The 26260-nt window shown below is 43.7% G+C and overlaps 1 long non-coding RNA gene across 8 annotated transcripts in view; it reads left to right on the top strand.

The window, feature by feature from the left end:
• LOC138107556 (uncharacterized) overlaps positions 1 to 26260 on the top strand; it is a 247214-nt gene that overhangs the window by 173358 nt on the left and 47596 nt on the right. The window lies entirely within an intron of this gene.

Genomic DNA, 26260 nt, shown 5'->3' with positions numbered 1-26260 from the left:
TGCGTACATCATTTTTGTGACTGCAGATTGGTGAGAGGCGGGCCTGAAAAATTCCTGGCATTTTGATCCTTTGACCAAGGTCCAAATCCTGGTGCCTTTTTTTGCCTCCAGTAATCCCTTCACACTTAGCCCCAATGTGGCCACTTACAGAAGGAAACAGTATGTCCCACAGGTAAGGGGAGAGTCACTGCTGAAATGGAGGTGTGAGGGATGTGTGGTGACGAGCTACCGTGCTGGAGAGATGAATATGTTTACATCTTTTAAAAGTTGTAATTCAGCACGGATGAGCTGGCATCCCCCCCTTCCACATTCATGTTTGATTCACAAACAGAAAGAAATGATCTACTATTAGGAAAGATTTCTCTTTGACTGGGGAGCTGGAGATGGTAGTGAGAGTAGCTTTCATAGATGAAAATAATTGTACACTTTTTGTATTATTATTTTTGGCAAAGAGCTAGCATTTCAGCTTTCCAGAGTATTACATCATTACTTTGTATAATGCATCATAATGATAGAGTGAATGGAAACGAAGAAATGCCAGCTTCTGTTGCAAGTTTAAAGACAGACACACATTTTCAGCTGGGAAAGCTGCTGTTCAGCTAAGTGTTTTCCTAGATGAAACAAAGCTGCAATCCCACTTGGCATTCGCATTAATTGTGGACTTGCCAACAGGCCAGTTTCACTGGTGTATAAATTAGTGGAGAATTATTCAACTCATCTCAATAACTAAGAGAATATCCTCATAAAGCTTGCTGAGCTGTAAGACATCCCCCCTCCCCCCCCACTTTCCAGGGTATTTTGCACCCTATACTTAGAAAAATCACAGAATTTGCATGCTGTTCCAAAAAAAAAAAAAAAAAAAAAAAAAAAAAGGAAAAAACCATACAAAGAAAGGCATCAGATATACTGATACCCCAGCACAGCAATGTGGTGACTATCTGCATAAAATAGCAAGTTTGTATGGGAAATGTCCAAATTAAGAGGGAATTTTCTGGTTTGTTGTTTGAGTTTTGAGTTTGGGTGTTGGTTTGGGGTTTTTTTTTTGTTTTGAAATTCAGCTAAAAATACGAAGTGGAAGCGCCTGCGAAAGGAGCCTCATTTCCAGCATCAGACACCCGACATTTCATGTCTCTCCGTCGGAACAAGAGCCCAGGAAGTGCAAACTTCCCCAAACTGTCCTGCCAACAGGCCTTTCTGACCTAGAGGGGGGATCACCTTTATGGTGACAGGATAATTTGATCTCAGTGCCATCTAATCCTTATTTTCTTTATGGAGACTGCCGGCAAGGGTGCCAATTAGTGCCAATTGTGATGGTGGCTTTTGTGATGCAGACACCTGCCCACTAGGAATTGGACTGGTACCACCAACACACATATGCCACTAAACAGCTGTCAGATGGTAATGACTTTTTGGAGTAGAAGAAAAGGGCAGAATTTCATTCTGAGGCAATTTTCTGAGAAAATTTTTGCCATTTCTCATCTCTCTCTTTCCTCACTCTTTTTTGGTATCTGAATTCCAGGCTTCTAATGACTAACAAAATGTGAATTTTAACATGTATCTCATAGCACCAGCTTCATCCCAAAAACCATGTGGTCCAGATGAGCAAAAGTAGAGTGAGAAATTATATTAATGGTATTCTTATTATTCTACATCATATTTTGAACTTGTTATCTGTAGTCTGTTCCTTGTTTAGGTTACTTATCCCAGAAATAGACAAATGAAATACCACGTTTTCTTTTCCACTCTTCTGGCTTTTTGGCTAAATTAAAAGACTGAATTAAATGTAAACATCAAAAAATTTCTTTTCTTTTCTTTTCTTTTTTTTTATGACAGAATGAAGTGCTTTGCTGCACTTCTGCAGCTCATGCCAACACAGGCAGAATAGTTCAGGATCTCTCTTATGCTTTTATTAAACTCTCTTCTAATTTCCAGTCAAATCAACAGTCCCTTCTTTGATGCCTTAGCAGGGGAAGTTTACAAGCCTGCTTTATCCCTGAGTAATTATGTGTGCATGTGTGTGCTTGTAGGAGTGCGTAGACATCCATCTGTACCAGCACATGCACCTTTAACTGTAACTTTTCGGGTAATTTTGGCAGTAGGGTCGTGAGTGGATTGGATTTCTTTATGGCAGATGGGAATTTCTGTGGTGTTGGAGGTGTCCAAACCTTGTAGCTCATGTAATGGGTCCGTGGGTGAGGTGCTGAGCACTGTCTGGGAAGTGTGGGAGTGTCTCACAGGAGATACTTGGCACTGTGAGGAGGGCCCTTCGGTGCTGTAAGAGGATTCCTGTATCCTTTCCAAGCCTTGAGTCGCTCCCGATGCCTGATAGCCCAGGCAGAGGCCGGGCACTGGCAATCAGTGGGACCTTTCAGCGCTCAGCCAACACAGACAGAGCCCCTTCAGCCTCTGCTCTGCCGGGTGTCACACCTCAATTAGCCCAATTGCTCACTGGCATCAACCACTAAATGTGGATGTGAGAGGAAATAATCCTAAATAAACCCAAGGCTGGTTCGCAGTAAGAAAAAGGAGAATTCACAGCACATTTAAAGAACACCGCTGTTGCTGTATAGATACATAATATGTATAGAATAAGTTTGTATGAAGGTTTTTCAAGTGAAATAAAATTAGTCAGGGGTCACTGCTTTTTATAAGGATTTGTTGCTGAGGTCTGGGCCCTGACGGAGCTCAAGAAGTGTTTGGACAATACTCTCGGGCACACTGTGTGACTTTTGGGGATGGTGCTGTGCAGGGCTCGATGATTCTTGTGGGTCCCTTCCAACTCAGTTTATTCTGCGATTCTGTGATCGTTCCTTGCTGCTGTTTCCGAGGAATGTAAAGCTCTGCTACATCTCGGACCAGCTCTGTTATCACCTTCCTGTCTGTCTTTCTTCCATTATTCATTACTCAAATGCTGACCATTTTCATGCATCTGTAACTGGCTGTGGCCTCTGCCACGGAAAGGACAGAGTTTGCAGAGGGTCTTGCAGCAGTTTCTGTACTTGGTGGTGAACTGCTCTCCCTGCCTGCCAGGAGAGCTGTGACCCACCAGGAATGCCTGCATTGTCACCAGAACATACTCTGAAATTTCACAGATTTGAAAGGAATGGCAGCCAGGGCAACCAGCATTCACAGGTTTGGGAGAGCTAACAGCAAACCTACAGAGGCTCAATCAGCTGTTTTAGTTTGTTGGTAGCTTTTGACCATGTTTTTTTCTCTACCAGTTAGCTTGTTAAGGGCTTACAAAACATTTTCTCTACATCTTGGGGTTGTTCCAAGGCTTCTCAGTTAGAAAGGATAACAGTGGGGCTCATATTTTTGAAACCTCAGCCCCTGCTCTGGCACTCAAAGTAAATGTTGTCTTTTCAAAGGCTGCAAATCCCAGCTATTCCTTTCCTGACACTGATGGTCAGATGGTAGAGGGGCTCCTCAGTTAGTTTTCTTTAATGCACAAGTCACCCTATCCTTGGGTATGAACATGCTCTGCACTAGAATGTACTGCTGGTTTTTGGGTGGGTGAGTAGTCATGTGCCTGGGTGAACAGTGGGTACAAAGTCCAGCCCCATATTCCATACACGATCCTCAAATGCAAGGCAAGGAATCCCTGGAGCTCAGCAGATCTCATTGCTGGCACTGAAGTGAGAACCTGTGCCACTCCTAACAGGTGTTCGTTGTTAGTTTTTTAAATGATGCAAACATGTTTTAAGCAGTCCTGTGGGGTGTCCCTTGCACATCCTAACACATAGACCTCCTGATGAACATGTAAGATGGTTTTTAACACATGCTGGTCTTCAAAACATGAAATATTCAAGGAAAATGCGGTAATTCTTTAAACCCCCTATCATTGTGAATTCATATCATATTCATTGTAATAGCATTGATCAAAATGAATTCATTTGGTATTCATGTAAATGTCACATGTACTTCCATAGGTGTTTCATTGTAAATTAGCATTTCTCAGAGGACACTTAAAATAAAGTGTTACTGAAAGTTCTCATTACACATATTGCTGAGATTAGTACATTAAGGATCATGTACTTACATAGTACTAATGCATTTCTGCCACTTAAAATGCTGCATTACCCATTTCTGATATCTAGAAAATATCTAAAGCAATTTTGAGAATTACTGACATCCTGAAGGAAGTGGTACTTTTGTGATTAAATTGGTTTTGTGTATTTCACTTTGATTTACAAAAAAAAAAAACAACAATCCTGTGCAAGATATACTTAAATGATTTTTTGATTTAAGTGACTTTAGCATCAAGCGAAAAAACAACAACAAAAAAAGAGAGCCACATATAATTAGAAACACAAACCACAAATATTATAAATGCTTTTGGGTCTTCAAATTTATCTCACAAAGCCAAATTAGCTGATTCTTTAGTACACTGTGGCACAAGCTTTCTGATGCATTTGCTTTCAGGTTATTCCTTCCTAAGATAAAGACGAAAAGTTCTGTGGTCTCAGGCAGATGCATTTCTGACATCTTGAATTGTCCATTACAACTTGCTTGGTCTGAAATTACTTTTGAAAAGATGAAGTTTAAAGAAGACTACAAAGCATTTTATAAATAGCTGACAAAAGGTGCGTTAACAGTAACTATAAAAGAGAGAGCATTGTTTGAGTCCTGCAACACTCTAAAGCCGTCTGACAATGCTGTGGATGTCTTCTGAAAAGAATTTATGTAATTATTTTAAGGCTTTTTTGGTAACACTAATAAAAAAAAAACTCTGAAGCTTAACAGCTGGCCTGATCCTAGCAGAAACCTCTGGAAAAAAAATGGGGAGGTGGCAGTGTTTTAGTGTTTATGCTGGAAGGGAAGAGGCAGATTTGGCCACGAGGAGTTGCAAAACCAATCCCATGATACAGTGTCTTAGCAAATAGTTGCTTGCTCTTCTGGCTTCAGCCACAGGAGTTGTGGACTTGCAGTGTGGGCTTGCAGCACGTGCGGGTGGGCTGGGCAGGAGGCACCATTCCTGGACAGCACAAAACAAGGTGGTATTGTGGCTGAAACACTGCTCTGGGCTCTGGGAGGTTTGGGTCTGCTCCTGCTGTTGTGCCAGCATGTCCCTTGTGCCAGCTGTTCCTCTGTCACTCATCCTGGACAAGGTGGTGGCATTTTGGGGATGAGCCTCTTGGAAAGGGAGGAGGAGAGGATGTGGAGGAAGAGATCTTGTGCTCTTTAAGATGTCTTTGGTCTCTCATGCAACTGTCCTGACCTCCCTCAAATGTGCCCCTCCCCAGCCTTGCAGCTGATTTCCAGCTTTGGTGACTGATCTCTGTAGTGAGTAGAGCTGCACCTCCAGAAAATGTCTGTCAAATCTGGGAGTGGATAACTCCACACCTGAGTATCAGCTGTACATTAGTGCTCCGTTTTGTCTTGTGCCTTGTGTGTTTTTCCAGAAGTTTTCAGTTTTCCAAGTGTTTGCCTAGTTTATAGTGTATTCCTGACTGGTCTGAGAGCTTGCAGTACGGCAAACCTCAGGACAGAGCGTGGAATCCAGAAATCCATTTCAGGTTAGAGCCATAATTAGCTAATGTGCGATAATAAATAGCTACTAAAATCACATGAAAAATATGATAGGGCTATAAAGCGTGTTTTTATAATCCTGCTCCTCCCCTTTTTCTGCCGCCTCCTCCTCCTCTTCAACGTAACAAGGACTCTAATAGGCTTCATGTATAAGTGCCTATTTTTATTAAAGACAAGTGTAATCTTTTGTAGTCCAAATGTCCCTATCATAAATTCTAACTGAGGAAAATATTAGGACTCATTTATTTATGAACCCGTTAATAATGAGGTGCAGTTATGAAAAAGGCTTTCTCAGCACAAAGCCTACTGAACAAACAATGCACACTGGGGAAAAGGAGCTAGTTAGCCTTCCTGACTTAGATAAAGCTATGGAGAAATGACAAGTGCCAGTAATTAGCAAAGCCTCTTCACCAAGATAACCCTATACATCTCTGTCTATTTCAATCACCAAAGACTCCGATTCAGTGTAAAATTAAAGCCGGGATGCCATCAATTTCTGTTAACCTCTTTATATTGTTCTGTGTTCATGCATATGTGATAGATAGTTTTTGTCATTTTATTAAATGGTGACATCTCAGTATGCATGTGACTAAAACTGTTTTCTCCTTAGCAAAGTATTTTTAATCATCTCTCCATTGCCTTTATTATCTCGGTTCTTCTGAGTTCTAATTGCTCTATTGTGCAGTATTGGCAGCTGTTCTGGGGGTGCAAATGTTTGTGCCCACTCCTTTTCCAAGGAGTGAATCTGGGCTTAACGGGTCTGTGCCCTTTCTGGTGCTCATGTGAGCAGGTACAGTAGCTCTGATCCATCTGCTTAACCTTCTACTGCATTTTTACCTGAACAGGTGAAGAATTGTTGGTTAGAGTGATCTACACTGATGTGCAGACCCCTGGTTTCCATGAGTGTGGCCTCCTCTCTCCACCCTTGTCTGGATGGGTGGCCCTGGGTTTGTTGTGGTGGGGTAGCTGCTGTTCACCTGCTTGGGCCACAAGCCAAAGACTATTGAACTCAGCTGGAAGACTATCGACTTGGTGGTCCTCCACAAGTGCAGTCTGCACCCAAACTGCTTTTTTTCTGCCTTAAATGTTGAGCCCTGGGGTTTTTTTCCCCTGCAGGCTTCCAATATTTTTGAGCTCATACTGCCTAAACTTCCCCATGACTTTTGGATAAGTCAGTGAACACATTCACCTAAAGCTTTGCAAGGGGAACAAAAGTTATAAATCAACCCTGTTTCCTTGACATCAGGGCAGATTTGCTGGGAGTGCTCTCAGAGTGAGCTCTGCGTGACCTGAGAAGTTGCATGTGGCATTGGGTGTCATAACAAAAGTTCCTGCTGGCTCCATTTTCCTGCTCCGTAATGTCTTTTTACTTGTTTTAAGTACTCCAGGCCCCGACTGCTGAGGTTATTAATCTTCATCTGTGCTCTTTTTAAACTTTACTACTAGCACTTTTTTTGCCTCAGATATGCTTTTATTCATTCTTTTCAGCAGCAATAACCTCTCATATTGGCCAAATTAGGAAATAATTGCAAATAATAGAGAATCCTTTTCCAGCTCTACAGTAAAGGATTATATATGTGCTGTGTGTGAGGGATGGCACAGAGTGTAAATACCAAAATATGGGCAAATAGGCAGAGAAGGGAAGGATGTTGGTTGGCTGTCCTCTGTTGCTGTCTGGCTCGGGGGTCTTTGTGTTCAGGGCACAGCCCAGGGCAGAGGGTCACACGTGGTGGTTTCTGGAGGAGGAGGAGGAGGAAGAAGGAAAAGCAAGGGCTGGTTTTGCAGTTCAGCTCATGCCAGTCCCTGCAGGTTGTTTAGGAAAACCTGGGCAGCGTCTTTTAGTCTTCTGAGGTAGAAACAGATTTGGGTAAATCAAATTAAATTGCTTGTATTTTTTAAGCAGAAACATGTGACCTTGCTTGGTTTTATTTATGTGGCCACCAAAGCCATGGCTTGTTTCTGTCCAATGCCGATCCCAGGAGTTCCACCCCACTTTTCCTGTGTGTTGGATCAGTTTTCAATCTTCATCCATTGCTTTGAAACACCCAGTTTTCCAGTCAAGGAGCTGAAACCAAGAGTTTATTCCTGAATTTTGTCACAAGTCACACGTCATAAGCAGCCAGTAATCCAACCCAGCTCTTTGCAAGCCAGCAGAACTGTCTAATTAGGCACCATATAAATAATTACTTTTCAATAGCAACTATAGATGTAGGACTCTGGGATATGCTTGAGCCATATAAAAAGCTGCTGCTTTCAGGTGCCTGGCTGCTCTCATACATAGGCATTCTCAGGATCAAAGCTCCTGCGAATGTTATTCACAACAAATAATTGTACCAGCTTTTGGGAAGAAAATACGGAGAACATTCATGTAATGCTGCTGTCTCAGCTGGGGAGCAAGGAAATACATTGACTGTAGGAGAGAGCAAAGCTCTCTGGGCTCTCTCATCACATTAACACTTACCTTCCTTCCTTCCAGTCAAAGTTCTCTGAGCTGCTGCTTTCCATTGTTTTTTATTATTCATTTGAATCAGAAAATAATATTTTTCCTCTCTAATTCAGGAAAAATTGTCATTGCCCACCTCCTGCTGAGGCAGAAGAGTGCCAGAGCCCATCTCCTATAAGCTCCTTCTCACTTCAAATGCAGCCTGCAATGGCTCCTTTGGAAATGTAACAGGCTATTATAGAAATATGTATTTACACAGTATTTTAAGATGCACATTATCCACCTGATAGACCATAACAGCTCACCATTACAGCCTATTGAATAAAACCTCTTTGCACCATTTTTTTTTCCAAAGCAGATACTTTTTATGTGATGAATTGTGAGTCTATTGTGTAAAAGTACAAGTTCGTTGTGTAGGGCTGTAGGGGGACACCATTTATCTGTAACCCATTGCAGTGGGAAAGTGCTCTCACCCTGACCCATGGAATGAATTATTCTGACCAGAGGGATGCAGGCTGAAAAAAAAGGAGAAAAAAAGCTTCATGAACCTGAAGGGAAAAGTTACAACATTTGCTTATTGGCCTGCAGTATATTCTAAGGGAGATCACTTCTGCAGAGTCATTTTCCTTCTTCCTTTGCTGGTCCTAGTTTTTAAAGGAACTCCTCTATTTTGAAAGCATCTCTGGTTGGCTTTCCCTCCCAAACTTCTTGTGCTGCCTATGTGACTCACTCCAGCTGATCCATACTTGAACAGTTTCTCTCTTCCAGGGATTCACGTTAGAACCTGCACTGCCCTAGGTGCCATCCCTCTCATTGTCCAAGGATGCTCTGTTGGAATAGACAATAATCAAAATTTTATTAGCCTGAGGCTAGGCATGAGGACTCCTTGTCATTTCCTGTGAGTTTTAACTTAACGGGGAACAAAAGACAACAGGGAAGGCCACAAGACCCCAACTTCAAAATGAAGCTGGCAGCCGAAGACGTGGTGTCCCTGCTATCGAACAGGCTGAATAAGCTGCAAATAGACAAGATCCCCAGCTTGTTATAAGATGAAATGGAGCCCAGCCCCTGTTGAGAAACAATTTTACATTGCAGATGTTCATGAATGAATGGAAAATGTGGTGACTTCAAGTCTCTTTTCTTTCCCTATCTTCAGGATGTCAAAACTGATTTTTTAAGAGAAACTAACAGTTGACTCCTGAGAAGAACTTGCATGTCTGGAACAAAATAAAGACTCCCAGCCAGCTGAACAGCGTTGTCCTCTTCCCTCCCCCCATTCAAATTAAACATACACAACAGAAATACCAAACAGGCATGGGTTTTACATATCATGCCAATTCTGATCCAAAACAGTTTATTAATATAAATCACCTCCAAAAAAGGGCAAGATTTTAAAGGGAAGCGAGTAGCTGCCAAAAAGACTTACACACAGAGCCAGTGCCTAACACTAAACCTAGTGGAACTCGTGCATTTCCACTCCTCATGAAGCCAAGCAGTGGGGAGCCAGTGCTTTGAACCCTGCGTGGGACACTTGCTGTGAGCCCCCACTAGAAAGCATATGGTTTGAGAGGAAACAGAAACACCATCCAGAAACGTGCTGGTCTATAACCAGTGGATCTGTAAATAGTCTAAACCCATTCCCCTGCAGGAGGGGACTGACAGGCCCCATCCAGTCTTTGCCATGGCTCTTCCCCCCTTGGGAAAGTCAGCGTGAGCTCCAGCCCCTCTGAGATGACTCCTCTACACCTCTCAGAGCAGAAGAGGATGGCTTGGAGGGGCAAATGTCACCTCATGGGTGCAGGGATGCCTGTTGGCCATGCCTTTGCATGCTAGGCTGCCATCCCTAGGATTCTCACAGTGTGGGGACCCACCCAGCTCCGCTCTGTTCCAGACCTTTCTCTGAGCACTCCCAGGAGGGCTTTCCTGGTGTCCAACCCAAGGATGGAAGCTGACTTTAAGTCTGTGGTTTTGTCCCAAGTGTCTTCTCCTGGACTCTTTACTCTTGACTCTTTCACAAAGCAGGACCGACCAGCCCGAAGTTGTGGTTGTCTGGATTTCCTAGGTCTGTTTGGGAAACTCGTCCTCACTTTTTAAACAGTGTATTCGGTTTAATTTTCATTATTTTTAGATGTTAAATTTTACATCAATACAGTATGTCTTAAACTACTGTATTAGAATGCTGCTTGACTCACTTCCAAATTGAAGACCTTTTAAAAAAATTGAAGCAGTCCAATAATTTTAAATCACTCTGCACTGTGCATTGCAATTTAAAATTATTGGAGTGCTTCAAATTTTTATAAGCCCTTGAATTTGGAAGTGATCGAGGTTCTGGGCATACTCAGTGTAGAGCAATTTAAAATTATAAGAGCTGTCAAATTTTTATATAAGCACTTCAGTTAGAAAAGGGATTTGGGTTCTGGGCATGTGCAAAGGGGAGCAATTTAAATTATTAAAGTGCTTCAATTTTTTTTCTAAGCACCTGATTTTGGAAGGGTTTTGGTTTGTGCAGCCTAAAATGACAACTTCCTTTGAGAGTTTCTTCTTTAAAAGAATTTCAATCTCGCAAACTAAAGTATTCTTTAAAATATGATTTCACTGATACTTTAAGAACTGATTTGCACAGAGCTTGGTGCCCAGAACATCTATTTTTTTTTTATTCATTTAATCATTTCACTCTTTAAGGGGCAAATTGATGGTATAGAAATAGCTGCCTCTTTGGATCCTAAATTTTTTCCAACTGTTGCATTCATGGTACAAAAAAAAAAAAAAAAGTGGAAAAATGAAAAATTTGATGGGAAGAACTGAATGCTTTTTCCATGGACTATCCTGCCTGGCCAACGGAATGTAGAAGGCATGCAAAATTGAAGCAATTTGTTATTAAATCTCATTTTAATGTCTCTCAACACACAAAATGAAAGCCATGTGATAGCTGATTGAATCTGAAGGAAGGAAGTTGGAAAGCAGCTTTATTTGCACGCTCACTCTCTGTACTGAAGTGATTCCTGCCAGGAGCCATGCCAGGATTGCCATCTTTGCCCCAGATCCAGCCATGTCCTTTAGCATCCCAGTGCTGGGCGTCAGGAGCAGCCAGGGGAGCAGGGAGGGTGCAATTCACACACCGGATCCCACTCTCTGCTGCCGTGGGACAAACGCAGAGGGAATCGGCGCAGCTGAGCCGGAGATCTCTGTGTGCAGGTGCACGGGAAGGAGGACACTGAGGGATGCCCTCACTGAGCTGTCAGAGCACAGAGACAGGGCAGATGAGCATTTCCAGCCTCTCCACTCATGTTTCTCTCTGCTATCCCTTTGTAAAACCAGGGATTCACGCTATAGGGCAGGGATCATGGTAATTAGTTAATGTTTAAGGGCACCGTGTACCTCAAGCCTCGTGTACCAGGAGTATCTGCGGCATGGAACTGTGCATTTCATCAAATGCCAATTTAGTGTTTTCTTCCCCTCGAGTGCTCCTTTCACTTGTTACCATGGAGGTGATAGGTGACCATTTGTAGTTGTTTATTCCTTGGAAAATGAAGTTTTTGAATAAAAGCCAGTGATCAAATTAAATAGGGGCAAAGATATGCCGGAGGTGAAATTCAAACAGGAGCCAGATGAATCATAGTCAGGAATGAAGGGAAAATTTCTGAAAGCATTTTGCTTTTTCCCTGCATCGTTCTTTTGGGATGTGAAATCCAGGGGTTGTTCTGTGCCAGAAGGACAGAGAATGGGAGACCAAACATATTTTTGCTCAGTATAAGTTGGTTTGGACTGTGCTTTCATTGAACTGTTGTGGAATTTTGTGGCAGGCATTGGCTAAGTTCTGTCCAGAGATGGGGTGTGCTGGGTCCTCCATGCGAGTGTGGCTGGGAGCCACCGTGTGTGGCTGTGTCAGTGGTGAGAAAAGGTTTTCCTGGGAAGAGTTTGGTAGAGGTGAGGACTATCCATGCCTTCTCTTTCTGTCCAGCATGTGGGTGTGGGCATGGACTGGATGAAAAATCTGCCTGGGCAGAGGAGCAGTAGGGGCAGGTCCAGGCTGTCCTGCAGGCAGGTCCGTGCAGGGATGAGCGTGTGTCGGACCAGGGCGTGCAGAGGCAGTGGGGGATCAAACACAGAGAAACACCCTGGCCCTGCCTGTCTGAATCCCTGTTCTGGCACAAAATAACAGAGGGAATCGCCTCGGAGCCGCTGCCTCACAGGCTCACGTAGGAGCACCAAGGCTGCCTTAAAGTTCCCGTCTCGCTGCCTCACTTCAGACGCTGCGTGCTTGAACCCCGCTTTTGGGCTGTATTCATGCTAATGTTGACAGGTTTTTTCCTCCTTTGTTACATTGTGCAAACCAAATAGAAAGTGAGGTGAGCTTGTCTGAGCAGATGAAAGATGGCAAGAAATTGGCGCTTGGGGACCAGTGTCTTGGTGACATCGACTCTGCAGTCCTTTTTTTCTCTCTCTCCCTGGCTTCCCCTCTCCCTCTCATTCTCTCTGAAATGGTCTGTGCCTCCAGTAATTTACATAATACTCTTCTGACACCTTTACTTTAGTCATCAATCACGGTACCTTCTCTCAGTCTATCTTTTGTCTGAGCATGTCTCTTCTTTATCAGGCCATGCACAAAAGATTAATTTCACAGTTTTTCTCCCTTCTTTCTTTCCTTGCAAGATACAAAGCTCATGAAATGACAGAAGCAAGATAATGAAAACAACAATGCAAGCAATTTTTTTTTTTGTTCTTGCTGGTTGGATCTCAAGATACTTTTTTTAACCTCATTGTGTGCCATCTGTCTTAGAAAAGGTCTGCTCAGTATTTTTTAATACAATTCTGATGCTGTTCTGAAGACTACCTGGGGAAAAAATACATATTTTAATCAGGCCATAGGTACTGATTTAAAATTTAAAAAAATAAATTAAAAAAAAAAGGAATTTGTGGAACAATTAAAGCGAGGGGTCCATTTCTAATGGTGGCATGGGCTACTGCACAGTGCCCGTGCCCCAATTAATATTAATGATCTTTTGTGCATAGCAAATTTATGGCATTTGATTGACTCACACAACTACACTTCAAGCTGTCACGTAAAGTGAAATATATGGGCGCCATGGCCTAATTTGCATATGCATATGTTCTTAATATTAATTAGTCTAATGGATCTAAGGACCTGGAGATAATTTGAGTACTGGGAGAAGAGAAGCAAACAAACAAAACAAAACTCGCTGAACAGTGCCCTGCTATGGGTTGGTCCTACAGTCAAATAACTCTCCCAAAATGCAAAATAATTGGCATGAATATCTCCTCCTTCCCCATGTCTCTCCCAGGACTGGCTGAATTAAAATCTTATCCCATATAATGCATTGTTTTGGCTCTGACCCTGACACTTTTTAATTTGAAATGCTTAACATGCCAAGTAGATTACAGAATTATAGACAGAGGAGTTTGAGTGCAGGCTTATGGGCATAGGTCAGGGCCATGAGACTTGCAGCCCTGCGAGGGGGCTATTTCCCAAAACACCTGTGTAATTTCCATTAATATTTATGGGAACTGTGCGAGTTTATTGGGGGGAACTTGGTCTCCCCACCTTGGCTTTGTGCTTGCATTGCCTGGTAATGATGGCGCAGATCTCCAGACGACAAACAGCCACTTTTGACCATTGGGCTTTCAAAGTTAGTGAAAATTCATGTTTTTGATACTCTAGGGAGCAAAAGATGCCAGAGCACAAAAGTAAGGAGGTGTCGGGGCAATGTTTTCCGTTTGACCTGTGAATTGGCTTATGGGAGGGCTGGTGTCCTAATCCTGGCTGCACCCCTAGATCTATACACTCCCCTCTGGGATAACCAACTTTACGATGAGGAGAACCTTTGTATCATGGTGAAGAGGAGGTTGGCAGTGGGGTCCATGCACTAAGTCCTTCCAGGACCACAAAGTCCTGGCAGGAATTAGCGAGGGGAGGGAGGGGTGGTCTGGTGTTCCTGCAGATTGGCTGAAATCAGGAGATCCTTAGATCCATTTTCATCTTGTGCAGTTGTGCGAGCACAGTGTTGTTACCAGTGGAAAAGGAGAATAGACTCTGACTGGGAGTCCCCTGGGAGAGACCGTGGCTTGGGATATCCCCGTGCAGCATCCTGCAGGAAGGGTGTGCAGGATATGTGTGGCTTTCCTACAGTCCGGGCTGGTTGCTGTGGGGCTGTTTCTGTGCTGATGGGGAGGTGACAGATGAGTGACCACCACCCCTGTCACCAGGGGAGCTCCTGAGTGGGCACTTCTAGTGAGGCGTGGGCAGCCAGCTGAGGAGCTGGGGCTGTGGCTGCAGTACCACCCCTTCATGGGCAATCTGCAGGGATCCAAGCTCCACATCCAGCAGGGAGGGAGGAAAATCCCAAAGGCCAGAGCATAACAGAGATTTCCAGGAGATAAGGGTGTTTTGGAACTGGGAAATTCGTTAATGCTGTTCCCAACCTCGGGGGATGTGGGGACCTCATCTCGGATCCGGTCCTTGACTCACCTGGGTTGTGTCACCTCCCAGAGAAAACAGCCCACGCTGCTCCAGCCCATTTCCAGCCTGGAGAGCTGTAATGGATCTGCAAGTTGCTGATTGCCTTTACGAGGTGCTAAGCACCGATGGCTGCCTGATGCCAGGGAGGGAAGTGTCAGCTCTTGCCCGGATCAGATCTACAGTGAGTTGTTCTATAGAAAAAAATGACTTTCCTCTATGAAGGCATCACTTATATACCGAATATATATAACAAAACCTGGAAAGCCTCTAGTCACTCATTTTAGCTGCTAAAATGCCTTTAGGCCAACATTCCTGCTGTGAAAGGGGTTATGGACATGTCATATGGGGGTCATCAGTGAAAAATATACCCAACTTTTGTTATTCTTAAGTCTAAATCAAAAACCTCTTTTCACAATCCACTAAGGGACGATTTACTAGAGAGTAGAATGTGGTATCAATTATTTCTGTGGGCATCCTTTTTGTTATAAGAAGCAAAGAGGATTGCTTGAGAGTCAATAGCATGACTCCATCTCAGATTACTAAATAATGAAATGCTAAACTTGGCCTAGAGTAAGGACTATTGCTGTCTCAAAGGGACCAGAGGCTTCAATTAAATCAGAGGACAGTGTTCAATGAATGAGAAAAGGATGCTTAAGGTACGATGACATATTACCGGATTTTACATTTAATTGCAGTGCTTTGTTCTTTTAATAAAAGCACAAGAGCAGTGGATCTCCATTATGGTCATCTGGTAGCATTGTTCACTGTGGACAGTTTATTGTAATTTATTGGCTATGTTTAATCCCTCTATTTTTCATATAAATGAATTCTGTCTGCTTTATTTTATGAATTTTCTTTGCTTATAAAAAAATAGCACCTAATAGTTATTTACACACAAAAGAGCTTTTCCACTGAAGTGCTCAACGGTGCAAGAAAGAAACAGCCCAGATTCTATGAAACTGGAATGGAAACAAGTGCTTCTACTCAGAGGGGTGCATTTCTGCATCACCCAAGCAGGAATTGGCACTTACTGAGCAATCTCAGGGGTGACAAAAATGTCCTTGCTGGTTTTGTGGGGCTCTGTGCTGCTCAACTTGCCTTTGCTTGGGCTGTGGGCAGTGGGGGCCTGTGCACAGAGTGATTTTGTGTCTTTTGGTCCAGGAGAAATTGGCTTCAAAACCCCCTGCCCCCAGAGGTGGGTTTCAGCCTTTCTGCTCGGTGCCCTGGGATAATGTACAACACATGGCAGCAGTTTAGCTGGAAAACCACTGGAGCATATGTATGTGATTATACATATGTGTGTGCACACATGCATGCATGTACAGATATATTTATAGTTCTATGTTTGCATATATAGTGATACATATTTATTTTAAAATCTAAACCTACAAGTGTTTTTAAAATGGTTGTCAGGCAAATTCTTCCTTTTAGGCATTTTTGCTGTGACTTGTCTCATCTGAGCACGCCAGTCATGTCCCATTATATAAATGATGGGATGGTCAGTGATTTAACTAACGTAACCTGATGCATCGAGGCAACACTGAGGTTACTGTCAGCTTACGAAGGGAGAAATTGAGACCTTGGAAGCTCAGATCCTTGTCTATATTTTTAGAGTCTTGTTTGTTTGGTTTTTCCTTCTTATTTTTTTCTTCTCATTAAAAGGTCCTTGTGCAGGAGAGGGATCCTTAAATTCAGCTGAAATACTGTGTGCATCGAGCACAGGCAGGGAAGGCAGGCTCTCTTCAGCCCTGGACAGTGTGTGTCTGGTTTTTGGGGCAGATCCTCCCTGAAACAGGGTCACAGTGAGTGGTTCATTCCCTGTAAACAGGTTGGGTGTCTTTTGTTTCTGCCTTGTTTCAGCTCGTGTCAGAGCCTGTCTCTGGAAACGTGGCAGTTCAGTGAAGAGGGTGGGATGAGCTGACTCTCAGAAGTAATGGCACAAAACGAATGGCAGCCAGCCCTGCTCAAACTGCCACGAGAGGCTTCTGGGCCCAGGGGAAAATTGTGAGCTGCATTGCCTACCGGGAGAAATTCCTCTGTGGTTTTATCTGAGGGGTTTTCCGGGTGTGTTTCTTTTCAAGGAGGGTGCAATGCTTTTGACTGCCTGGAGTGTCTAATTTTTGTAACATCATTCAGCCTTGTGGCAGCATCAGAGTAATGAATTCAGGAAGTGTGCAGCGAGGATTGTCTGTGCAAGAGGGTACAGGCAGTACTTAACTCCCCATTGATTGCGAGTGACCGATAAACAAGTGAGTGCCTCCTGATCAACCCCAAAGGGTGCTGCAGGTCCCAGTCACGTGGCTCTTCAGGTGTGGCACTGGGACTATCATCTGCAACAGCAGCATTTCAGCACCTTTCCCCCTGAAATAATCAACGGAACAGAAATTGCTTTTGCTATTACTGGCATGGTCCTCCTCAAGGGACTGGGATGGTCCTCCTCAAGGGTAACAAGTGTTGGAGAACTCCTCCAAGGGGGCTGTGCATGCAGGGCTGGGCTGTGTCCAGCTGCAGGACCAAGCATTGTGCCCAAGAGCCACTTGCACATGTGGCTGATGTCACACACTCTGTGCCAGCCCCCTGGGCATGCAGTCTTGTGCTGTATGGAGGAGAATTATGGCTGTGAACTGGGCAGTCAGGTGACCAAATGCACTCTGTTTGTCACAGCTGCTCCTTCCAGGGGCTCATGCAACGTGGCTCTGCTGTATCCACATTATAAATTACCATATGATGAATATGGGGCCGTACCACAGCAGAGTCTTCTTCTTGACAAAGTGCTGTGCCTATTCCCAGCTCTCCCTGGCCTCTGTTTTTGTTAATTTTACACTGAAGAATCAACATGCCCAGGATGCACGCGTGCATCCATCTCTCTCCCTCTCAAAGGAAATTAGTGCTTTCCTGTCACCGCAGGTGATATGAGAAGGGGAGGAAGTACACAAACTGATTTATCTGGAGCTGTCAGCTGTTTTGAGGATGTTGACTACTAAGGGTGTCAGCTCCTCCTCAGTAGTTGGCTGACTCTGAAGAAGACCCCATTCCTCATTAAAAGAGCACTGAGCTGCACTTGAAAGTGACTTTCCCACTTGTTCTCCTCTCACAAACATCACAATAACAGATTCGCTGTTTAAAGTGGCATGATCTTCATGCCAGGCCCAGGCAGCTTTGTAAAATACACCTCTGCAGCACTCGGCAGCATCGGTACCATCCATGCAAAATTCATTTGAGGCATAAACTAGAGACTATCATCACAGATGACAGTTATAGCAAATCAGCACGCTGTGTACAGTTTCATCCTTTATTCACATTATGTATCATAATAAACGTCGTCCTAGCAACACAGTTTGTTGAGAGTCAAACACAATACCCCACAATGCCTTGCCACAGATGGATGTGAGGAATCGTGGCTGTTAGAGCCTGGTGCAGCCTGAAAAAGAATCAACAATTCCTACTGTCATTTTAGGGGACTCTTTCCTCCTCCCAGCACAGCCTTGGAGAGAGGTGAGAAGGGAGCCTGTGTCAGCTGGGGGTGTCTGCTGCACACGGGTCCATGTGGGAGCAAAGCGGAGTGTCAGAAGCACTGGAAGCTGGGTCAAAATGTGGCAAGGCTCAAAACTGGAAGGCTTAAGGAAGAAGAGGAGGGACTGTCACCTGGTTAAATTGAGAAATATTGGGGAAGAAATATTACTCGGGTACAAGACTACATCTTCTTTCTTTTTAATAACTGCTTAGTGGAAAAGCACTTCCAAGGTATTGAAAGGGAAAGAAAAAGAAATCTTAATGTAAAAATATATGCCTTCAGTATAGAATTCCACTCAGACCTGAGAGAGATGTTTCTGAGTGGAGCCGGGTGTGATTCATATAACATTTTGCCATCCCCTGGGGAATGTCATCTCCTTCTGATGTCTCCATTTGCAGGAAAGGCTTCATTGCAGGTGCAGCACGAGGCTCCCACACCAAAGGGCAGCGCTCGCTTTCAGACCCTGACGCACGCTTGCTCTCTGAGATGCAGCAGCCCATTTTCTCTAATCCTTGCCCTGGCACCTGCTCCAGCATGTGTTTTTCCTTATCCCTGCTCATGATAGCCCCTGCTCACACGCTCTGTATTACAGAGAAGCTGCTGCCTCCCCAGGGTGACGGTCAGCCCATGGTGGGGCTGCTGCTTCCTCAACACTGAAACCCTGGGGTGAGGCCACAGGATACTGTCCCCTGTTCCTAATGCAAATCATGTGTTTCCACTGCTGGGAAAACTATGGGAAGAGAGGCTCCAGCTCTTTCTTGTCTGTGGTATGTCCTCTGATAAAAGCAGTCAGAGGTCCTAATGAAGGATTCTGTTATGTGGAGCAAAGCTTTTCCAGTATGAAACATTATTTTTAGAGAACCCTGATTAATTTCTTTTCCTCTCCTCCTACTATTTTGAACAAAATTGTCATGATGTCTCTCTGAAATGGAAATACATTAATCAATAAGCTGTTAGAAAAAAGGAAACATCTTGGAAAATCACCTTAAGTGTTGCTAAGATGCACCCAATTTCTGAATGAGCAGGGAGCCACTTGTACAGTGATCCTCATCCAGTGTGTAGGTCTGCAGTTCAAAAGCAACAGAGCCAGTGAGACGCAAATGCCAGAGGAGATAAAGACAACCCTTCCTTGCACAACTCCCCTGGGAGAGGAGGTAACACAGACACCACAGGAGTTCAGCCTTTACACAACGCAAAGTGTACTACCAAGCAAAGGCCTGAAACTTTAAAGCTTGGACATCAGTCCACAACAGAGCCCTTCCAACCTGTGGAAATGTTTATGACTTTCTCAGGAGTGCCATAAAATAGGATCATCCATCATCCTCAAAGTTTATCTCCAGATCCAGAAATGGGTTTTGGGCTCAACTCTGCATAATTCATCGTTATTGTGGAAGTAATCCTGTAAACCAAAATACATTCTCTTGAGGTTTTTTAAAGTGTGTGCAGGTTTTGGTGTTACAGGACGAGTAGTTGGGGTCCTGTGGTGGGGAACCCAGAGAAACACTACAAGAAAAAAAGAGAAAGCCATTATGGTTATTAATCAGAATTTTGTATACTTTTCAATTTGCTTCTCCAGAACTGATTCCACTGCACAATAATTAAAAAGAAACCCGTGCCGACTGCGGTGCCCCCCCGCCCGTGGAGCGGTGCCTGGCTGATCCCATTGTCTGCGCCCTGAATGCTGAGCCCACAGTTAATAATTAGTGAGCAGCGCTTAAATGGAACGGCACAGCCGATTCCCTGGTACACTGGCAGAGGCGGCGGCTGAGCCAGCCAGGACTTTGTCATCTTGGCAGGGAGCAGGGGAGCTCAGTGCCATCCCACAGCCAATGTGCCGTGCAGGGGACCTGGCGCGGCCACCGCGCTGGCACCGGGCTCAGCCCGGCAAAGAGGTGCGGACAGGATGGGAAGGGAAGGGTTTTGCCATCTTCTGTAGGGAAAAAAAGGGAAAAAGGACTCTTTTTTGGTATGGAGGTTTCCCGGAGATGTCTCTCAGGTTCATATTTATTGTTTATTGCCCGTAAAACTGTGTTTCTATGCTTCACAAAGCCATCATTTGGATGTAGTCTGCCTAGCCTGAAATGATAAATGAAAGCAATGAAGGGAGAGGAAGGGTGTTCTGGTGATTAAAACTCTGGATTTGACTTGAGAAAGTAGGTTTCAGCTCCATCTCTGCCACCAACTTTGGGGTGACTTTTGACCAACCGTTTAATCTCTTTGGGCTTATGAGAACTGGGGAGAACAGGGATTTCTCCCTGTGAAATTTTTTTGGTGGGTGTTTTTATTTCCCTTTTCTGGCTAGGCTGTGCAGGTCTTTCCACTGGGAATCCTTTTTACTATGTAAAGTGTGACCAAAATGGAGTGCCACTGTAATTTAAACTCCCGTTCCCAGTATTTTAACAATGCATTCATGGATATACAGAGAAAAAATCATACAGTAATTAGAAAGGATGTGAATGGTGAGAGTGTGAACAGTGGTGAACCTCAGAGAGATCCTTTTCTGACTGGAGCAGGTTTATTTCCCTCAGTGGTGATTGAAATTAATATAGGCTCTTATTTTATGGAAGTACTCGTAAACTGGAGGAAGCGTGATGGCCTGTAGATGTAAAAGGTCAGAACAAATGATCTAATAGTCCTTTTTAGCCTTAAAACTATGAAGGAAAATGAAGGCTTTTAAAAATTATTCTTTTACCACAGTTAGACAGGAAATGGCAATGGGATGGCAAATCTAACCCCCAGGCTTGGACACTGCCTATCTCTGTCCCTTTGCTCATTCCTATGCCAGTAAGTTTCCAATGGGGCTGGATGTCCCAGAGGGTCTCTGATCTACCTCCCTAAAGTGTGCCTGAAAGGCAGTAGGAAAAAACCTATTGTCAGGAGGCTTTAATTCACTGTTACAGGTGATCACCTCTCCGTTGGAAGTGTAAGGGTCCATAAATCAAGAAATGGTTGAAAACTTCTGCTCTGGTCTTTGCCAGCAGTTAAAGACAGCTCACATCAGCCATGTTTATGTGTCCATCTTGATTCCCTGTGCGTGTTCCTATTGCTGAATGGGGCACTTCTTGCCACCATCGTCAAACCAGCCTGTGGCCCTCTTTTAATTTTCCCTTTTTCTACTTACCATGCAACTAAATACCCCTAAAAGTGACAAACACACAAAGAGCTTAATCTACAGCCCTGTTGCACACCAGACACACGAGTGCACCTTGGTAGGAGGCTTTCCAGACAAAGGCACATAATCGCTCATCAGGGCCATTGTTTTTGCTGCACATGTGGTCTGGATCAAGGGCTCAGCATGCACTTGGCAGTGCAGTAATCCCCTTAGGGTTTGGAGGTTCCAAACTCAGACCAGGAGCCTTCCTTTGGCCACTTCCTTTAGCATCTCCAGGCAGAGGAGGACATTCCATGAGCAATTCACACTGTGAGGGTGACGTTACGGCTCCCGGCGTCACCATCACGTTGTCAGGATGGAGGTCCATGGACAGGGACCTCTCCCCTGCCAAGCCCTATCCAGGTAGGGTGTTAGGGACTTCACAACCCACAGGCCATGCAGGATCATCATGCTTGGCAGTCCTCTGTGGAACTCTCCTGTAAATTTGTCTAATCGTGTTTACAATCCATTTATATTCCTGGTCTGTGCTACCTGCTGTGTACTAAGTTGCATAATTTAGTTATTCTTTGTAAAAGTGTTTCTTATGGGCTATTTTAACCCTGCTGCCTCATAATTGGGTGCGCCCTGGTTCTTACGCTGTGAGAAATAATGACTAATTCTTTGCTGTTTGCTTTCCCTATACTGTTCATGATTTTATAGACTTTATTCTGTGTTGTCTGATTTTCCTCTATCATTTTGTAGCTTGAAGGGCCACATTTTTTACAGAAGTCAGCACAATGGGAGATAAATAGAGGATTTGGTTGGTTATTGCAGATCTTGAAATGTAGAAGAAAAATTGATCATCAGCTGAACTAAACATTAAATTTTAAACTTTTTATTAAAAAAAGAATTAAAAACCCCCAAACCTTTATAAGGCCAGTTTGACGTTCGACATCAGTTCCATTTCAACATTGAATCCTTTTTGTTTTTATTCAAGCTGACAACTAAATATCAGAGTCCAAAAGATTTTATATGAAAGGCTTGAGACATTTTTGGTTTGAGAGTTGCAAAATGTTTGCATATTCCTCTGCAATTTTCCTCCTCAACCTGCCCATTCAGTCCAATCAAAATCTCAGCAAATCTGCAGCTTCCCCACCCAAAAGGCTTGGTTTTGCCCAGGTAGAAAGAGAAGCTGGCTTGAAAAATTTAACCTAAACCACACATATTAGACTGAATATAAAAACTCTCCCAACACAAATCCGTCAAAGGTCTCGTGCCAGGCAGATTTCCCATGGATTTTATTTTATGTGCGCTAAACACTCCACCAAACAAAGCCCATCCAGAAACGTGAACTCAAGAGCTGTTTAACACTGTAGATTTTCCCCTTGTATAACAATTATGGAAACAGGCTCGCTAATTGACATCGGATGCGACACTGTGAATATGTGAATGGTGTTCAATAGCCATCATAATTCCTCATTTTACTGCTTTTGGTGGCGTAGGCCAGTAGTTGTGTGTAGTAGGACAAAATACAAAACACGCCGTTCTAGCGCCAAACTACCCGAAGATTATTACTTTTCCCTGCTGGCCAAGTGCGCCTGGATTTTCTCACCTTCTCGAGCTCAGGTCTTTGTTCCTTTATTTATGTTTTATAAGAGGAAGAAACTAATTAATCTCTTTCCCAAAGAAATGCAGGCGTGTGCTTGTTCCCACCCGAATTTTGCTGAGGGTGAATTCCTCTCTGCTGCGGTTTTGAGTTCTTGGAAACGAATGGGAATGGATCTGCCTGGTCCTGATGTCTGATGGAGCTGGGCTGGCTGGCTGGCCTGAGGTCCTTTTGGGGACCCAAGAGGGTAAAACTTATTGGTGAGAGGCTTGTCCCTTGTGTGGCAATCAGAGCCATGGGTGCTGGGAAGATTCTTTGTCCATAGCACAAATACTGTCCGGGATAGTTTGATGGTTGGCTGTAACTGCACATGAGAGTTCCACCTAACCTGAGCAAGCTTTTGTTTCCTTCCCATCCTGGTAGTGTGGGATTCAGTGTTAGTCTCTGTATTCTGAGTCTGCCTAAAAACTGATTTTTAGTCATAAAAGAAGGAATTCATTTAAAAATTGTTTCAACCCAAATATATAGTCTTTGCTTGAAATATTCAATATCCAGTAGGAAATCCCCTGTATTGTATGCTGGGTTTATTTAGAGTAAATCTAGGAAGATCAAGACATATTTTAATATACAAATTATATTTGTTTTTAAGCTACGGTATTCTATCTGGACTCAGCCTTCTTCCATTCTTTTAAACATTAATCTTCCTTTTTGCCCCTAATCCTTTCTTTGCTACAATGAGCTTTCACTATGTGTGTGTGGGGAGGGAAGGCCCTATTAGATTATAACATTTTATGAGTTGTCAATGATATAATGACATTAGCCACCTGACTGAGAAAGTAAAAACCTTTGTGGTGTCACATAACAGGTTAGAATGGGCTGGTAAGCCCTTGTGAAATAAACAAGGTAAAAAAAAAAAAAAAAATCCTCCAAAATGTGTATTTAAATGGGTGGCTCTAACCCCTCCCTGCTTATTAGACCACTGAGAGCACATTAAATATTTTATACGTATATATCTTTCTGCCTCTCCAAAATAGATAGAGATAGGCACACACACATCAGTACATGCACACAGGCATAGACACACAAGTCTTTCAAAATCAGAAAGGTCTCAAATTTAATTGGAATGGAAAATGCTAACTAATTGGCATCCAAATTTGATTTACTGTAGAAACCTCATATTTGTTTGAAACACAACACTATGTCTTGGAACACAAGCCCAGTCCTTCAAAAATCATACATGAGAACTGTGGAAGAATCAATTAAAGTTGATTTGGCAGATCTGCTTTTGACAAATATAAAGAAATCTCTGATTAGGCTGAGAAGAAAAGAATCCCTCTTTCGTGCTCTCTCTATTCTCTCCCTCTTTAAAGGCAGTAGATGTCAGAAGGGGGTGGGTAGTGATATGCAAAACATGGCCTCCATAACCAAAGTAGCCTGCAAAATTAGGTGTCAGCATGCAAAGCTTATTGATGTATGAATGCGGAAAATGAAAGCCGGCAGTAGACAGACGGGGCTAAAGGTGAGACAGCCACAGTGAAAGCAGCTGTACATCTACGTCAAGGTGTTGCTATATGAGCCTGCTTTTTTCTGGAGGGCCACAGCCTAACAAGCTGTGCCTGGCCATAAAATGATGAAACAATACAATGTAGGCACACACTGTGTGAATACCAAATAAATTGACTCGGGCCCCCCCACACCCCTTCAAAGTAGGCCTGTGTGTTCATTAATAAATTCATATTCTGAGTTTTCAATAAAAGAAGAAAATGCAGTGTAAACTGGAGTTACTTAGTGACACCCAGCTCATTGCTTTTTATTGTTGCTTGCAGCTACGAAGCCTTCGCTGTGCACTAGTAGAATTTATTACTGTCTGTCTTTGTGGCAAGTTGGCGAAGTGAGCCTTTTGAAGAAAATTGACCCACACTTCATGAATATGATGAAAAATGCCAATAACACTACAAAGACAAAGCTCTTGACATTAGTGTGCAAAGAACTAAGAGACGGTAATGAAAATATTGCAATTACAAATCATATCCCTCCTCCCCGGCCGAGGGGCGCGGGCATCCGGGCGCCGCAGCGGAGCCCCAGGACCCTGCTGGATGTGGGGTGGGCTGGAGAATGAGGGGGGGCAGGCACCGTTTCACCACCTGGCCCCCTCCCCGTCCTCCGTGCTCTGGAGGAGGGAAGGGGTGAGAAGAGGAAAGCAAGTGAAGTGCTTAATCCAACAAGGATTTCCCTCCTAGAAGGTTGCCCCTCTTCTCTCTGAGCCTGCGCACAGAGGGAGAGTGGTCTTGTTGCTAAGGCACAAGATTAGCAGCCATGGGGTCCGGCTTGCGCCTGCCCTTTGTCCATGCTCCTCCTAGAAGCTCCTGGACACAAATCACTATAAGATTGTGCCTTAATTTCCCCCTCTGTAAAATATTTTTTCCTTCTGTGCTTTATGAATGGAGCTTCTCTGACTGGCATCTCTTCTGAGCTACCTCATTCTGCTTGTGTGCCTGCACCCCTGCACTCTTTTGGTATTGCGGTAACAACGATAGGTTAAAAATTAGCATTTTACAAGCAGAAAGGTCTGTCTCACAGTCTTTGTCCTGGAAAGAGACAAGAAGAAGGAATGTGACATGCAAAAGTTCTCCATTTAATTCTTAACCTGGTGATATGCAACTTGATCAGTGAAAATCCATGAGGAACAAATAGGGCAGGCTTTTTTTTTTCCCACCTAGCAGCTGATGGAGCACTGGAAAAAGATGGCTAAGAGGAACCAAGCTAAGAAAAAATAAAAATAATTAAAATCAGCAATGAGAGGTTGTTTACCCCATGTTCAAAATTTGCCACTTTCTGAACTTATCATCAATCAAATTTTCTGTCACCAAGATAAACTGTAAGTGCCAGGTGCTTTGTTTATGCATTCTGCTCTTATATTTATTGTGGAGAGACCTGCTAAAAATCAAATAAAAAGCACGCTTGCTATCTACTAAATTTGGATGTGACAGTCACAGGTAAAATATCTTGCCACGTTGGACTACTGGTGCCTGTACAAATCAGTTGAGCTTTGCCGTTCTCAAACTTCTCTTCCCATTTGTAGGGGATGACACTTGTAAATGACAGCAACCCACAACTTTTCCTCTGTGATATGTGGCCACTGATGAGATAATCATGATGTCAACCAGAGCGATTCTGCAGGTCTGGATGAGCTGATGGGCTCTCAAATATGGGCTACCTGGGAACTGCGCTTCCATCAGACCTGTGCCACTTGTGGATCCTATGCATGAGTCCCGATGAAGTTTTGAGGTCCAGATACAGCCCCGAAGCACTCAGACCTCTGAATGCGCATCAGGGTTATCTCCTCTTTTCTCATGGTGTGGTGTCCTTTCTCTGTCCTGGTCATGGAAGACCTGCCACATCTGAGGAGTCAAAGTAAGTAGCTGTACCTGTGCCCCTGAGTGGCTGAGTCCTTCCGTGGAACATCCTCATTAGAGGCACCATGAACCCATCAGGAGGAAATGACTCTGCTCTAAGCAGAGCTAAACTGGATGCGATACAGTTTTCCGTGTTTTATAAATCACTTAGAGTTTAACAGTAAATTATGAGGACAAAAGAGA

The sequence above is a fragment of the Aphelocoma coerulescens genome, chromosome 3, assembly GCF_041296385.1.
Source record: "Aphelocoma coerulescens isolate FSJ_1873_10779 chromosome 3, UR_Acoe_1.0, whole genome shotgun sequence".
In the NCBI taxonomy this organism is placed as follows: Eukaryota; Metazoa; Chordata; class Aves; order Passeriformes; family Corvidae; genus Aphelocoma; species Aphelocoma coerulescens.
Note: the sequence above shows the minus strand (reverse complement) of the source record. Positions and strands in the feature narration are given on the sequence as shown.